Raw genomic sequence first — 16838 nt, forward strand, 5'->3', positions numbered from 1 at the left:
ATGAGTTGAAGTATTGGGTTACTCAAGCATTTAGCTTAGTTACCTCGGTTCCTTAGTCTTTCCCTTTTATTATTATCAACCACAAACATAAACGCTCTTATGTTTGATTGACTGGAACTTTTAATTTTTTTCCACTCAAAATTATTTGTATCCAAAAACATGGGGCTAGAGAGATGGCTCAGCAGGTAAGAGCACTTGTTGCTTTTGCAGAAGGCTTGAGTTCCATTTCAGAATTCACATGGTGGTTCACAACTATCTGTAACTCCAATTCCAGAGGATCTTCTGGCCTCTTTGGCCACTAGGCACACATGTGTACACATACATGCAAGAAAAATTATATATATATATAATTTTTAAAAGTTGTCTGATGAATATATATATATATATTCATCAGACAACTTTAATTGCACCACAAGCTCACTGCGGTGTCACTGCATCTGAATTCTGACTCTGCTGTTGGCTTAGCCTATATAAAGCTCACACTCACAACTGCAAGGCAGTGGCTGCCATTTATCAGACTTAAGATGAACCCTGACAAAGGGCAAACTTTCATTAACCTTTGTAATTTGCAAAACTTAATTGTTCTTGGATGTGCTCTAATTTCTTTGAACCCGAGTCCACATTAGTGCTCATGACTGAGAACTGGTTCTACATACGGAGCTGGGCGGGCTGCAGGAAGAAGGCTTCCGAGTGTTGTTTGCCTAGGGAGGGGAAGTAAAGATATTTCTTTAACTGTTTGCATTTGAGCCCTGGAGGGCTCGATGTCAATGTTCCTCTCAAGGAGGTCACCTCAGCAGATCAATAGGATGACAGGAACATCTTCTAGGGTTCATGAACTGGCTGAGCAGAGCACCATCTATCCTAAACTTTCTTTCTCCTTATGAAAGTTAAAAGTCAGAACTAAGATAATTCACCAGCAAATTCAAGGTGTCCATACAGCAACCTATCCCATGAGCAGGTGTCTGAGAGACTCCTTTGAAAAGTGTCCCCAGCCCCAAGCTTGCCCCCACAGGGGAAAGCCTGTGAACTATGGTCTATGCAAACTCCTAGGTCCCTTTCACTGTCTACAGCCTTCTGAGTGGTCCCAGGTACAGCCCATCCCTCCCTGTATGGAACCTGGGCTCGTTCCCTATTGGTAAAAGAGTCGTCTGGTCTGCTACCAGCAGCCTTTGGCTTGTAGGGTTGTCCCCTCTGAAGGTCCTCAGACTCAAGCAAAGTTCTAGTTCTAGCAGAAAACTCACCAGCTCATTGATTCAGTGCTACTGTCTCCTAAACTCCAACATAGTAGCATGCATGAAAATTATGGTACGAAAAAGGAGTTCATGTGAACTATCACTGTATCTTGTACCGTGTGCATATATCATTGTGGCTTGAGAGGCATCAATCATTGGGGGCCAGTCCTTCCTCACGTAGACTGTTTACTGTATCGCTCCTTTCTTCTGAATTCTAACAGGTCTTTTGAGTCATTGTAGCAAGGCAGAAATGCTAGTAGTATACTGAACTTGACTGGAATATGCTGTTTGTCATCTTTGTCAGTGCTATGACCAATTACCTAAAAAGAAGCAACTTGAGGAAGTGATGTGGCCCCTACAGCCTGGGTCCTAGAACCCTGACTAGGGCAGACACACAGACACATGTCCTGAAAAGTTGGGCTCAGTACAGCAACCAGGAAGCTCAGCGTGTGCATATGTGTAATACAGGAGGAGCCCGTCTCCCCTAGTCTTAGTGGAGGTTTCTGTAGACGAGCAGGCCAGACTGTAAACTGGAAGAGAAACCTGCAGAGGACCCTGATCCTGTTCCCAGCAGCCACATGGCTGCTCATAACTGTCTGTAACTTAGCACCAGGGGAATCTAACGCCCTCTTCTGGCCTCTGTAGGCAATGCACACATATGATGGTCAAACAAAAAGGAGGCAAACACTCAGACACATAAAGTAAAAATAACTAAATCTTTAAAAAAAGTAGTTTTTCCATCCTCCCAGGTTTGACCACGTCAATATTTTAGTTCATATGATTCTACTTTTAAAAAAATCTACTTTTAATACAAATGTGCATTCAAATACTACTGCACTGTATGTTCTGGATTGTTGCATGCATTTTTCTCTTACCCCAGATGGCTGTTTATTGCCAATAAGGTCATTTCCTACCACTTACTTTCTCCATGAAGAATGAGGAATTCATTTTGGCTACTGGTTTGAGAGGTTACAGTCCACTGTGGTCGAGAGAGTATGGCAAAGGGAAACTTCACCTTGGTGGGATCATGGAGCAACTTGCTAACATTTCAACAGGCCAGGAGCAGAGAGACTTTGGGTTAGATCCCCTCAGCCCCACCCCTGTGTCTCTCCATCTACCAGTTAGGCTCCCTGTCTTATAAGATCTACAACCCCCCCCCCAAAAAAAATGACACTCCTAACTGGGTACTACATGTTCAATCCCATGAGCCTGAAGGGGTCATTTTGTATTCAAATTGTAATATTCTGTCGTTGGCCCACTTAGACTCATGGCCATCTCAAAGCCCATTCCAACTGTAAAAGTTCCAACACCACTTAAAAGTCCATAGTTTAAAGTTGACTCCAAGACTCAGCACAATCTCTTAGCCGGGAGCCTAAGTTATATTCTTCCAGCATAAAATGAGTGTGAACATTCCCAGTATAAAAGAGAAGAATGGGGCACAGCAAGAAACTCAGCAGGGAAACAGTCAAACCAGAAGCTCCATGTCTAAGGCCTAGTGCTGTGATTAGCATCATCTAATGCAGTGAGAGCATCACCTAGCACAGTGATAGCATCACCTAGCACAGTGATAGCATCACCTAGCACAGTGACAGCATTACCTAGAGCTGTAATAGCATCACCTAGCACTGTGACATCATCCCCTGTGCCTGGATAGTTTGAGGGCAGCTGCTACCCTCTAGCTTTGTTGCCTGTGGCACATCCATCATTTCTTTTGGGTCATCTCTACTTGGCGCCTGCAGCTTTTCTCAGTGTATGTCTACATACCTGGCGTCTCCATAGCAACTTAGACTTCAGCTTCATTGCCTCATACAGAGACCCCTCCCTCAGGAGCTCTCTTCAGGTAATCTAACTCTATTACACACTTCCTGGCCTCAGAGAACTTCAGAGGACCATGGTGCGAGCTGACTCCAAAATCCTCACATCCTGTGTACCTGCAAATACACCATCACTTGGCTAAGCTCTGTCTTCCAGAGATATAACTTGGCTCCATCAGACCATAGCTACGATGGTTTCTGAGTGTCTGCCTGATTCAATCTGGGATAGCATTTTCCTGGAAGTCTGTTTTTGAGTAGGAATGTCTGGCTTGGCACTCTCTGTGCAAGCATTCTCTTTTTAAGTGAATTTGCATCTTTAAGATCTGGAATTCTAGATGAGTTGAGCATTTTCCCCAAGCTACTCTTCCTATTGTCCCAGTGCAAGATTCTTGGTTTTCCTTTGTTGACCCTAAACAACTATCACCCATTTGTCTGCATCCATTTGTCCACCACTTTGCCAGGACTCATACTCCAGTGAACATGCCAGACTCTGCTCTTCATATTTTCTTGTTCTCTATTTCACTCTTAATTCTCACTGTAAACCTCATCAGACTCAGCAGACAATAACCGTGCCACAGCCTGAATGTTATGTTGCCTTGAAACGTCTTCCAGCAGATTAGTTTGTGATTCAACCTAACTCAAGTTTTAGGGATGGACAGAGCACAGCGCAGAAGACTTTCTGAAATAGAACATGAATGCCTTCTTATTTCTGTTCTCCTCTGAGGCCTTATGAACTTCTTCTTTGCCTTTTGCATTTCTAAGCATATTCTTTTCTTTCCTTGCCCCTTGAACACTGGCCCATCAGGCTCCATTTGAGGCGTTCTAGGACTTTGCTAGTCTGAAGCTTCAAACTTACCCCCAATGCTTCTCAAACCTAATCTAAAGGTCGAAGAAACATAGGGTCTCAGGTTCCTTACATAGCAACATCCGTGTGTGTGTGTGTGTGTGGTGTGTGTGTGTGTGTGTGTGTGTGTGTGTGTGTGTTTTGTTGTTGCTCCTATCTTCTATATTAGTTGTTTATCTCACTGCTGTGATCAAAAAGACCTGACAAGAAGCAGCTGGAGGGAGGGAGGATTCATTTGGGGTCATGGCTTGATGAGCTACCACCTGTCATGGAAGGGGAGGTGTAGCTGTAGGCAGCTCTCTGGCCATGGGAGCATGTGACAGCTTGTTCACACCTTGGCCGACTAGGAAGCGGGGTCCTAATATTATTTTTAAAGTCTTATTTATAGCTTATTTACTATCTGAATGTCCTATAGTTTGTTTCCCTAATCTCCTGTTGTTCAAACTTCTGGTTGCTTTTAGTGTTGATAATTGTTTCTCAAATGGACTGGGCATGGAACCCAGGGGCTCATACCTGCTGGGCACCTGTCCTACCATGGAGACATACCACTTGCAATCTTTATAAAGGATTCATTTTATTAGGAGAGAGAGAGAGGCAGAGAGAGAGAGAGAGAGAGAGAGAGAGAGAGAGAGAGAGAGAGAGAGAGAGAATGTGCGCATGTCTGACCATGGAGGCCAGAAGACAGTAGCAGAGATAGAGTCACAGGTGAGCCACTGGACATAGATAATAGATATTGGGAACCTAACTCAGATCCTCTGAAAGAATCCTCTTAAGCATGGAGTCATCTTTTAAGCCCCTACACCATTTGTAATGTTGAGCATTATTACGAGCGCCATAACGAACTGTCTCAGATCCTGCCATTGGTTCTTGCAATAAGGATGTGGAGCAGAACGTGTGTTTTCCCATCTCCTGCTACCTATTGACAAATGCCCTTCACTAAAGTCTTCAACTTGGGCTTCTTTTAACGCTTTCCCCATGGCCCTTATTCAGTCAATAGATACCACTGATAGACTTTGGCAGATAGAACTTAGTTTTCCGCCCTGATTTTTCTTCAGCGTTACATGTCTTCTATTTTCAGGGCCCCTTAAAAACAGTAGACATACAAAGGCACAGACAAGTTAAAGCCAAGAAGGGAAAAACAAAAGAAATACAACTCACACAGGGCCTCACAAAGGTGCCGCAGAGTAGATGAAGTTGCCCTACTGTGTCTCTTTAAATGCTACTTTCCAAACGTTCCTTATTACCACTTAAGATGTAAATAAGTCATTCTTGGTCAGAAACTGCACTGTTACTGGGGCTCAAGCAGCCCGCCCTGTGTCCAGCTTTGAAATACCGGGCACTGTCGCTATTCACTTAGCCGTGTTTGAAGTGGCAACACAGCGAGAAGCCAATTGCAGGCGTTCCTCTGTGGGGGCTTCTACGGCACGATGGTGGAAGCCAAGGCCGGGACACAAAGTCCTGACGCTCAGGTGACTCACAGCCCCACTTATCTCTATGTGAGGTCCAAACACAAGTGCCAGAATTTCACTTTCTGCAGTTTTCTATTTTTGCTAATTGCATTCGCCGTGCAGTCTTTCTTTATATCCCACACACGTTTGACATTTAGAAAAGGTGTTTTAGCCTCTGGATTTAAGCAAATTGGTTCCCAAAACTCCCCATCGAACCACACGCTCTGAGTTAATGCTCACGGTGTCCTAGGTGTTAACACAGCTTGGCTTTGCCGCGCTGCCCTCGCTCGATCTAGCTAATCTTAATTCGTATTTGCAAAGTGGATTACTTTTTTTCCCAATAACGAGTCAATATCCAATTCAGCTGAAATTTGGTCTTCCATTGATTGCTGCTCTTTACCTGTGAGAAATTATAATGCTGGTTTAAAAAACAGAATCCAGAGTAGGTTTGCATTTGGACTTTAATTTCTACCTAAGTGAGGTCCTCCTGGGCCCCACGTTCTAAAACACTTGCTTAGCAACAATGAGTTTGTCTCTAGAAGAATTAGGGAATACCCCTATTTTTTTTCAAACATTTTGTTCCAGGTCAGAAGATGGCCTAGAGGATGACCAACTGATGGTTGGTCACAAACAGATGATGGGTCACAAAGCACGTAGCCTGTCACTGATATTTAAGTGATTCTGGAAAGCAAGGTCTAACAGTGACTTTTTATGTGGTTATGACCAACTACATGGCATGGCAAAAGCAACTTGAGAAAGAAAGGTTTTTTGTTTTTTTTAAAGACAGGGCTTCTCTGTGTAGCTTCATCTGTTCTGGAACTCGCTTGTAGGCTGGCCTCAAACTCCCAGAGATTCCCCCTGCCTCTACCTCCCAAGTGCTGGGATTAAAGCCATGCACCACTACCACCAGGCTTTGGCTCTTGATTTAAGGGTACGGTCCGCCAGGGTGGGGAAAAACATTGTGGGCAGAACATGAGGCAGCTGACCATGTTGCTATCTGTAGTTAGAGATGAATTTGGACAGTCCACTTCCTCACTCCTTTTCATCTAGACTGTGATTCCAGTCCATGGGCTGGCGCCACCCACATTTAGATTGTATCTTCCCACTGTCATAAAGGCTTTTCTCTGAAAAGGCTCTCCTAGATAGGCAGGGCCAGAGATTTATCTCTTAGGTGATGCTAAATTTTTGTTAAATAGACAATTAAGATAACCACGACACAAGGCAAATCTTATTGAGAATAAAACCACACAGACAGGTGTCTCCAAGGATGGGTGGGGATAAAAAAAATACCCAGTGTGCCCACATTAATATTGTCTCTTGCTCCTGTCCTCCCTTTGGGGTTTCTCCGTTACACTGAGAACTAATCCCGACCATTCATCCCACTATCATTGGCCGTGAAGAGTAACGATGCTTTCATTAGATGCCATTCCTGTTAGCACCATTACTATAAAAAGACACATGAGCAATATCTTATGTCCAAGAAGCCTTTCAACTTTCCCAGATTAATCCATCTATGCTCAAATGAACATTCTCTAGGACCCGTTTTGACTAGTTAGTCTTGTAACTTTCTTTTGATTGGTTGGTATCTAACCCACTTGTTGAGCCCCAACCACTGCTCTCCCCCAAGACTCGATGAGTGTGCACTCTACATCTCACTCTGACCTATTTTATCTTCCAGTTGGACACAGTTGCTTCCCACGATCCCCACCGAAACCAAAAGGCTGGAACTTTTGAATCTTGGTGAGAACGGTCAGTGCATTTAATTTGGGAGGCTCAGCAGCCCTGGATCCTCCTGGGTGCCCTTCCTTTTAGGTTCTGGCAGGAGCTGTGTTGCAAGGCCTACTACTCTTCATTAAGTGAGAGGCATCCTTCTCCCCTCCATTGAATGTGGTTATGTTTCCCTCCCTGGAGGACCCAGTCTCACAGCCCAAAAGAGCAAAAGGTGCGTTCTTCAACCTGATTTACTTCCTTCTTTCCTTGAATAAAGGTAGGTCTCTTCCCAAGATTATGGTCAGTATAGCATATTCATTTCTTCCCTTCTCCATGATCTCGCCCTTTCCCTTACAAAGGGCTTGAGAATCTACTGGTTTTATATCATATAGTTCCCAAGCATGGGCTAGGTGCTCATGTCTTATTTCTCCATAGTTGGGTCAACATTGGCTTTAGCAGTTCCAGTCCTGTAATGTGTGGGTACTTCCCAGACGTATGTGGAACTATCTTGTTCAAATACATTTTAAACAAGAAAATCCTATATGCTGAAATATGTGTACTGTTAAAATGAGTTCCACAAAATGGGTCCCAAAGAAATAGGTCCCACACCCAACACACACTGCTAAGAAAGACAGGTCCTCACTCCTGGGCCTGATCCTTCCACTCTTGGCCTTTCAAAGCACTAGGGCCTGCTTTATAGGTGCGTGTCTCTGCTAAGGGCTTTTGATGTGAGTAGAACCTAAACTTTTCCTCCTATCATTCTCTAGGAATATTTTCCCCAAAGCAACCTTAGAACGTTCTGGGACTTAAATGAATATGAGCTATATTTCATCCCCTCAAATTGAGTACACCTCGAGGTCTTCAAATTACCTTTCATATTGCACACCTCCTGGAGAGGGATGGCCCAATGCTTTGCTCACACTCATTGGTCACTAGACCCCATTGATGAAGATTTATTCATCTAGAAAGTTAGTTAGGACTAAGTGGATGAAGCAAGGCCCCCCTTGCATTCTTTAGTTAAGGATGCATAGTTTACATCTCAAAGACAAAAATGACGACTAGGATTATGCTTTATTAAAATTGTATTTCTGGCCCAATGGCCCATGGGAACAGAGAAAAGTCTCAGGATTCCTGTGACCTGGCAGTGTTTGTGGCCTGAGACCATCTGTTGTGTTCCAGATGGTTTTTGTCCATTGCATCCATATGCTGCAGCACCAGGCTGTCTGCCTCTCCATCCTCCTCCCCTGTCCTTCTTCATTCATCCTAAAGGTTTAGGCACGAGGTCTTAGAATCTGCACTTAACCATGTGAGGGGTCCCCCCTTGGATTCTGCACCTATCTGTGTAAGGGTCCCTACCCCACCCATCACTTTACAACTCTTTGTTGCTTCAAAAATATTTTTTTTCCTCCAGAAAATTGGTTAGGGATAGATAACTGCTACTGTTTAACAGGCATAACAAGGAGGTTTGAGTTTTTAAAAATCGATTAAATTTGTTCTTTGACAATTTCATACACATGATTTGTTGACAGCAAAACATGTATAATGTCTAGTTTCCGGCAAAAACCACTCACAGGAATTTGTTGATAGTTAAATGGTTCACTCATGCAAAAGATTAAAAATATAGATGTTGTCATATTATAAATGCCAATACTCTCTTTGCTGCCAGACTGCCCCCATCATGGGTGGCAGGCATGCTCGCAGAAATCGCCTGTCTAAGTTGGCGCTGCCCTACCTCGGTGGCCTCCCCACCTGGCTGAAGTTGATGTGGAAAGATGTAAAGGAGCAGATTTACAAACTGGCCAAGAAAAGCCTGACTCCATCCAAGTATGCGCGATCCTAAGGGACTCACATGGTGTGATGCAGCTCCGTTCCGTGACTGCTAACAAAATCTTGAGAATCCTTAAATCCAAAGGCTTCGGCCTTGATCTCCCTAAGGTTCTCTGCCACTTGACTAGCAAAGCAGTTGCTATCAGGAAGCACCTTGAGAGGAACAGAAAGGATAGGAGTGCTACATTCTGATCGGGAGAGCAGAATTTACTGACAGGCTCGTCCTTATAGGACTAAGTGGGTCCTCCCACCCAGTTGGAAATATGAGTCGTTCACAGTCTCTCTTCTAGTGGCATATACTGTCCTGTGTACATGAGCAGTTAAATCACTTTAAATAAATAAGAAATGCTAATATATAATAAAGCCTGCCTCAACTCTTCCTCAATTATCTGCACCTTTGAGTAGTGACTCTGTTATCATTCTTTGTGACAAGCAAGAGGCTTGACCCAGTTCAAGGTAACTGTGTATCAAGTGGTATTCCTAATTACAGATGCCTTGAAGACCTGTGGAGCCACCGTCTTCAAGACGTGAATCAAGGGGCAATGAGAGAACCTGCTAGTCAAAATGTGATGTGGGACAATTTACTCTAGAGCATGCGCTCTTAAGATGAGCTCCCACCCACCCACAAGTGTTTTCTCTCAAGATGAAAGGGAACAGGGCGACTGCCAGAAAAGCTGAGGGAGACGTACTTGTCTCTGGAGACCATGGTGGGCATGAATGAAAGCAAAATGGATAAGACACCAATCAGATTATTGATGGCCCCTGTCCCAGTGTTGTAGAGTCCCAGCTCAGGTGGAAGACTAAGGAGGAAGTGCTCTGGTGGGCAGAAAGGGTAAGGACGTTTGTGGGAAAAGGCAGGGGATAGATTTCCCTGGAGCAATTTAGCTGTGCACACTAACACATTGATTTGCTTTGATATTGTCAACTTGAAAAAGAATCAACTTTTTGGTCACATACAGGAATATTTACATCAAAACATGTGTATGTGTGTATGGTTATACATATATTTATATGGTTATACATATATTTATATGGTTACACATACATACATATACACGCATATATGGTTTTGTAGTTTAATTCACAAAACACACTCATGAAGAAATAATTTGATAGCGACTGTGTTTTATTTGTTTGTTATTTCCTTGGGGGTTTTGTTTCCTGAACCTGGAGTAATGAGGGCCCAAGGAGCAGAAGGGCCTGGATTGTTGGAAGGAGACAGGAAGAGACAGGAGAGCGGAGTGAGTAGGGCTGGATGGGGGTGGATGGGGTGGTGTCAGTGTAAATTTCCTGATGCTGAGAATAGAACATACAGCATACTTAGCATTCTCAGTATTAATGGTGGCGATTCTTTGTGTGCATGTGCAATGTGCTTCTTTAATGCCCCACATTAACACATTTCAGTAAAGAGATTTATTTACATTCTTCAGATGTGCTTGTGACTAAGTTGTACCAGAAGGCTTAGTGCAAACATTTTGCAGTTTGAAAGCCTCGTTTCTTCTCACAAGACTGCAAAGTCTCTCCATACTTTGGCCGGATGCACTGGTGGCAAGAGGACAGTGAGAAGGATATGTGACCGCTCAATTTGTTAGGACACTTCTGGCTCCTAGTAACAACAGCAACAGCACTCTGACAAGTGGCGATTCACCTCACTGGGGACTTGCTGTTTTCAAATACCTGGAACCCCGGATCTGGATTTGTTCAGCACAGACAACGTGCACCCTTGGCCTTTCCTTCGTGGTGTCAACACGTCTCTGCCCCACCAGCCATCATGCCTACATTGAGGGCAGTTCCAGGTTTTGTTTGTAATTCCTGTTTCTAGCGTGTGCTCACACATATGCTCAGTCACACATGAAGTATGACCTGCGCGCCTGCCGTGTGTCGGATTCTAGACTTGGCGCTGGAGGTAGACAGATGCTTAAGACAAATGGCAGGAAAAGGGATACCTGGTGTTACTGCTTTTCTTAGGAAAGGAAGCCGTCCCGGGAGTCTTCCCTTTCATGAAGGACACATGCTGCTTTCTTGTTCCATAACTAAACGGTAATCAGAGGATTTCAAGCTCAGTCCAGTCAGCGCTTGCTGATGCTGGCTCAGGGGAACACATGGCGCCCACCCATCTGAGATGGTACCTGTAACAGTTGCTTCTAGCATGCATTCATCTACCTAAAGTAACATATAACCGGGCATGGTGGCACACGCTGTTAATCCTAGTACTCAAAAGACAGAGGCCAGAGGAGCTCTGTGAGTTCAAGACCAGCCTGATCTACATAGTGAGCTCAAGGACAGCCAGGACTAAATACAGAAACTTCATCTTAGTAAACAAACAAACAAACGAATGTATACTAAGCCCCTTTAGTCAGTATAAATTGGACATTGGGAAAAATATAAAGTCAAGGAATCCTCCATCTTCTGAAAAATAAAAACAATACAAATACTGTGTTAATACAGTGCAATAAGAGATCAGGTGACCCTGGGGGCACAGAGATAATGAGGAGTGGGGAAATACTCAAGTAGAGAATAAAGGGTGGACCTGGATAAAAAAGACTTTCTAGAAAGGAAATGCCGCAAGGGGCCTGCAGGGTAAGTGGGAATCCACAGAGCATGGTCAACTTGAAGGTGGCAGAGGGCACAGGAGGCTCTGAGCTAGTTAAAGTGATCACATATTGCTCAGAGTACATGTCACTGTACAGAATTCAGCGTCTTCTCTAGGTTAGTGTGCCAACTACTCAAGTAATTGATTAAAGGGGAAGATTGAGTGAGCAGTGGAAAAAGACAAAGGCTCAGTCCACACTGGTACCTTCTGACAAAGGCTCAGTCCACACTGGTACCTTCTGACAAAGGCTCAGTCCACACTGGTACCTTCTGACAAAGGCTCAGTCCACACTGGTACCTTCTGACAAAGGCTCAGTCCACACTGGTACCTTCTGACAAAGGCTCAGTCCACACTGGTACCTTCTGACAAAGGCTCAGTCCACACTGGTACCTTCTGACAAAGGCTCAGTCCACACTGGTACCTTCTGACAAAGGCTCAGTCCACACTGGCACCTTCTGACAAAGGCTCAGTCTACACTGGCACCTTCTGACAAAGACTCAGTCCACACTGATACCTTCTGACAAAGGCTCAGTCTACACTGGCACCTTCTGACAAAGTAGTGAAGGATCAATGCACGTGACTTCTGAAACACTGGCTCCTATGAGTCCTTTCTGTTTGTTTTGCTTCTTTTTGGTTGTTCTGACTTTCAGAAATAAAACCCAGAGCCTCTGGCAAACTAGACAAGGGCTGGACCACTGAGCTTCAGCTCCGGCCTCTACCCTTTCTGAAAGAGATCACGAGCGAGTACACAGAAGCCCTTTCAGAAAGCATAGGGTGTGACATGGGACCATAGATAAATGAAGTGACATCCAGCTTTACACAGCTCCTTTCTGGGTGTGACAATCCAAAACTTACTGTTCTGGGAGAAGTATCTATAGCATTCGGGTGTTCCTAATAAAATAAGGCATGTTATCTCTCACAATTTTATGTTGACCTAAAGATACTATAGCATTTTATATATATGTATATATATATGTGTGTGTGTGTGTGTGTGTGTGTGACAGAGAAGAGTTTTGACATAGGATCTTACTGTTTTACCCAAGCTGACCACACATTTGCAATCCCCCAGACTCAGCTTTAAAAAGCAAGTTAGTTGTGAGTTTGAGAGACATATCTATCACCAATTGTATTAAATATCGGCTCCTGAAGTCTGGAGGGAGCTAAGGCTCTCACAAGCATGTTTAGGTAGGGGCTCTACCGCCTAGTTACATCTTTGGTGTACCTACAACACGCTGTTCCTGAATAATGGAAATCAAGGTCACCATCAATGGTCCTCGTCACCCAAGGCTGTACGTGTCTGCTAGTCAGGTGACCAGAGAATAATACAATCTTATGTGATCCCGCCCTACTTATAGACTTCTTTCTCCAAAGTTCCTCTCTCCCCTTCTTTCTTCCCTCCCCTCTCTCTCTTCCTCCCTCCCTCTTCCTCCTCCCTCTGCCTCTCTCCCTTTCTCTCTCCCTCTCTCCCTTCCTCTCTTTTCCCCCTCTCTCTTCCACCCTCTCTCTACATTCTTCTTTCCTTTCCTCTTTCTCCCTCTCTTCCTCCCTCCCTCCCCTCTCTCTTTTCCCTTCCTCCTTCCAACTCTCTCCCTTCTTCCCTCTCTCCCTCCCTTCCTCCTTTCTTCCCTCCATCTTTCTTGCCCACAGGATTTTACTTTGTAGCACTGTCTGGCCTGGACCTTACCATGTAGTCTAGGCTGCCTGCCTTGCTTCCAGAGCTCTGGGAGTAAAAGCATGCAGCACCACACCTAGCTTCCTGAGGCTCTTCTGAATGAGAACTGTTTTTTTTTTTTTTTTTTGGTCTTTTTTTCGGAGCTGGGGACCGAACCCAGGGCCTTGTGCTTGCTAGGCAAGCGCTCTACCACTGAGCTAAATCCCCAACCCTGGAGAACTGTTTTTTAGACTTTCTTCTTTGATGACAGTGACAATCATGGTCAAGTGTCAAGTGGAATAACCCTCAATCTTAAAAAAAAGTCTAGTTTTCTTATGATGAGACTGAGAAGTTTTTGGAGGACAAGGAACCATTGTCATCACGCCATGTCAAGGTCACGTGCTGCCAGCATGACCGATCCCTGTTAAAGTCAGCCTTGCCCACGGGGGCAGAGGAGGGTTTGCTCGTATTTCTCTGCCGAAAAGTTACCCACTCATTTACCTGTGGAAAAGATTCTTGCCCGTCTCATTTCCTCTCAGTTCCTGTCAGTGTATCTTAAGTAGGGATTATATTCCATGCCAGAATGAAAGAAATGTCTGCCATTCATACTTATCTTCTTAGATATTATAAAACAATGGAGAGAAATTCTCGATCACTTTCTTTTAAAACTTTGGTTTTCAAACCGTGGGTCACAACCCTGTTAGGGGTCACCTAAGACCATCAGAAGACACAGATACTTAAATGACAATTCCTAACAGTAGCAAAATGACAGTTATGAAGTAGCAACAAAAATAATTTTATGGTTGGGCTCGCCCCAGCATGAGGAACTGTGCTAAGGGGTCATGGCATTAGGAAGGTTGAAAGCCATCGTTCTAAAAGACAATACCTATAGCACCTTTTATGAGCATGGATGAGAAGAATCCTGGAGTGTTTATAAAGGTGTGCATAAGTGAAAGAACACCCGGCTTTTCTACAAGGCAGGTCTGGGTTCCCGTGAGGAGAGATTTCAGTGAAAGTGAGGAATGGCCTTGAGGAAGTCATTACTATCCCTGTAAGAACCAGGCCTTGACAACCGTTAAGAATGGTGTTGCTTTTTGTACTTTCTCACTAGGTGACCTCTACGAACCTAATCTGCCAGGGACCAACCTCACGGCCTTGGGTCCCCCTTTCATCTTTGAGTCCATCAGTTTCTGATGTCGGATGGAGATGTCATTGCCAGTCCTTACTGATCCAAGTGCGTGGCTGGCACTAGTGTATGTTGTATTGGAGGGAGAGTAGGGATGCAGCTGCTTAGCTGTGACTCTGAACATTTAAAAAACAAAATCTAAAAGCCGGGAGTTAGTTAGTAATTCCCTTGGCAGGGAGACACAGTTTGATCAGGTAAGAGGCCACCAATTATTTTTACTTATCCTGTTCAGCACAAACAATGTATATATTTAGCTTATGGACTGCTGCCCGACTCCAGTGGGGATATTTTATAGTACATGACATATGCACAAAATTATAACTCCAAGTTCATAACATTGCTCAATTCTGAAACTCATCCAGCACAAAGGATTTTGATCATTTGTAGACATCATTATCAGTTTCCTGGAGAAGGTTTCTCTCAAAGCTTCTCAGAGACACTGACTCTCCTACTTCTACACTCTAGACTGTTCCAGCAAGATCACTCCATGTTTTCACTTACAATACAGTCTCAAAGTCCTTTGGAATCAAACCCAAGAGATGTGTGGCAAATATTCCGGGCTGTCAAAGGAATGAACTAGGACTCAACACACACACACAGGATGTTGTCACTGACAACGAGCTGTCTGGGTGACTTTTAAAAAGTCACATGACTCCCCCCTCACTTTCTATCTTGTGCAGTTCATGGCCCCTTTTCCTAGCTGGCAATCTCTTCCCTGTGATTAAATCAGCTTTAATTGAAAGCTTGCTGTGTTTTAAAAATACTACACTTCCTTGTGTATGCGATTTTTCTTCCCACCCTGTCTCTAATTCTAAGGACGAGAGTTGTGTGTCTGGATGTGAAGACAGTTTGTAAAATTTTGTCTGCCCCATTGTTGTCTGGAGGCAAGTTCCCCTCGAGTTATTGCATCCCCAGTTGATGACCCAGGAAATAGTCTTACTATTTTAAAGACTAAGTAAAGAACTGTCTTTAGTAGATGCACCGTGTCTCTTAGGACTTCAGTGAGCTGTAAAATCAGCTTTCCCCTCCAGATAGCTAACTTCACAGGATATGCTAGTGACAGGCAGGTATGGAATTGAAATCTGAACAGAGTCCTGGAAGTTTTGTGTTGCCTCCCTTCTCTCGCTCCATCTCATGTGGCAAACTTGGTACCACTTGACCTCTTGTGTTCTAGATGGTTTTGGGTACACAAAACCTCAGAGAGGCTGTTCTCATGAATAAGTTGTAGTTTCTAGTAAGGCTATACATCAAAAAGTAGGTGAAAATTTAGGGGCCTCAGCAGACCCATTAGCACAGTAGGTTCACAGGAGGCATTGTGTCCTGCCTGAGTTACTGCCAGAACATTATCTTTGAGAGCAGTTGTAGGTATGACCTGAGGGGTAGGAGAGATGGCTCAGAGGTTAAAGCATAGGTTGTTCTTCTAGAAGACTGGGTTCAATTCCCAGCACCCACACAGCAGCTCACAACTGTCTGAAACTCCAATTCCAAGGGATTTGACACCCTCACACAGACAGGCACAGAGGTAAAAACGCCAGTGTACATAAAATAAAAGTAAATTGTTAAAGATGAACAAACAAAAACTAACTGAGTATGACCTGAATGCCATGCTTTCTAAATTTTTATTGGCCCTCATTCTACTTATGAAACAAGAAGCGATTGTTCTCTTTTAGGGAGCTATTTCAATCAGTCATGAAGAATCATGAAACTGGAAAATATACAGTGCGGTATTTTTCTAGATTTTGACATATATGTTAGCATTCACTGACAGAGTGTCTAGACGCAGTAGATTCAGAAATTCCCTAAGAGGCATGTAAAGGTGGGGTTAGCTAATGGTTTCAAGTAAATCTTCACTTAACCATATCTAAGTGGGAGCAAACAATTCCAGCCAGTATCAAAGTGAAGAGGGGAATCTGATTCAGATTAGGATGGCTTATCACTCATGTTTCTTCTTATTATTGTTGTTTGTCAGGCTTATTCCACTTTCCATAGATTATATAAAACATTCCCTTCATGTCTTCCAAAATCAAACTTGGGCATTCTAGCTAGAGCTGCCTTTGAAGGTACAGTATGCTGTGTGTCATCTGCAAACTGAAACCATGAGCGGTCCTAGAAGGGATGCCTCTCAGAACAGCCTCTGCTGCTGCAGGAAAGGAGGCCCTTCTGTTGGACTCTACCTTTGTCCCTGAGCCACATGAGGTTCCCGAGGAAGACTAAGGACATGAAATGTCACTGGGGTCCTTTGAAGAATTTTTAGTAGCCAAGTTGTCCTGGAACTCACTCTGCAGACCAGGCTCAAACTCAAAAAATCTGCCTGCCTTTTTTTGCCTTTCAAGTGCTAGGATTAAAGGTGCACACCACCATATCCAGGGCCCTTGAATGACTCTTAAGAAATAATAGGGTCTGGAGAGATGACTCAGTGGTTAAGAGCACGGACTGCTCTTTTACAGGTCTTGAGTTCAATTCCCAGTAGCTATGTGGTACCTCACAACCATTTGTAATGGGACCTGGTACCCTCTTTCTGGTGTGTCTGAAG

At 44.0% G+C, this 16838-nt stretch overlaps 1 pseudogene; it reads left to right on the forward strand.

Annotated features, from left to right (window-relative positions):
• Positions 1-8726: 8726 nt before the first annotated feature.
• LOC147995509 (small ribosomal subunit protein uS15 pseudogene) lies at positions 8727-9191 on the forward strand (annotated as a pseudogene).
• Positions 9192-16838: the final 7647 nt, after the last annotated feature.

Source organism: Rattus norvegicus, chromosome 3, assembly GCF_021556685.1.
Source record: "Rattus norvegicus strain SHRSP/BbbUtx chromosome 3, alternate assembly SHRSP_T2T, whole genome shotgun sequence".
Lineage (NCBI taxonomy): Eukaryota > Metazoa > Chordata > Mammalia > Rodentia > Muridae > Rattus > Rattus norvegicus.